We start from the raw sequence: 840 nt of genomic DNA, 5'->3' as shown, positions 1-840 counted from the left end.
GTTATATATAATGGAGAACTAGGAACAGACTAACATTTTTAGAAGCTGAATTTTGTAAAGTTTGTTTGCAGTTAAAAATACACAGACTAGATGAAGTGCTTTGAAATGTAACTGAGCATTACTAGACCTCGAGAGACTTGGCATGCTTGAATTATTGGAATGCCGATTTAATACTGCCAGTTTTGGATAGTCTGTTTCTTCAGGTTGTTTCATGCAGTTTGATCACAAAGTTAGTGACACTTATTCTGGTAGAAGTTAAGACTTAGAATCACAGAATTGTTTAGATTAAGAAAAGACCTTTAAGGTTATTGAGTCCAACTGTTAAAACATTCCTGGCAGCGGTGGGATTCGAACCCACGCCCCCGAAGAGACTGGAGCCTTAATCCAGCGCCTTAGACCGCTCGGCCACGCTACCCTGCAGGACTTGTGTAGCACACTCTTAATATTCCTAATCCTAAAAACTCCCCAAGCTCTGCAGTTTGTGCCTCCTGTTTTCTGCTGAATACGGATTTGGAAGTGGATCATTCCCCACTCGCCATCTGTGACTGCCAGTTTGTGTCTGTTTTCTAAAATGCTTTCAGAACTTACGCTTTGAGGTTGGGTCTTGGCCTGATGTACTAATGCAGGTTTTCAGAAATATGTTGAATGGCTGTTCCCAACATAGCAGCAGCTGTCATCATTTACAATTTTAGAATTTAAGGAAAAATCAGCTGCTGCTGACATTAGATCACAAGCTTCTCTTGATTAAAAAATAAACTTTATAAAAAAGATCGTGTCCTGTGTTTGAACTGCATTTCCCTTTCTACCTCCATTTCTATTTCTCACCTCCTACATCTTCGC

At 40.0% G+C, this 840-nt stretch overlaps 1 non-coding gene across 1 annotated transcript; it reads right to left on the bottom strand.

The window, feature by feature from the left end:
- Positions 1-333: 333 nt before the first annotated feature.
- Positions 334-415, bottom strand: TRNAL-AAG (transfer RNA leucine (anticodon AAG)). The gene has a single exon. It is a non-coding gene; the product is annotated as a tRNA-Leu (tRNA).
- Positions 416-840: the final 425 nt, after the last annotated feature.

Source organism: Antrostomus carolinensis, unplaced genomic scaffold (assembly GCF_000700745.2).
Source record: "Antrostomus carolinensis isolate BGI_N321 unplaced genomic scaffold, ASM70074v2 scaffold45952, whole genome shotgun sequence".
Classification (NCBI taxonomy): Eukaryota; Metazoa; Chordata; class Aves; order Caprimulgiformes; family Caprimulgidae; genus Antrostomus; species Antrostomus carolinensis.
This window is presented reverse-complemented; position numbering and strand designations above follow the sequence as displayed.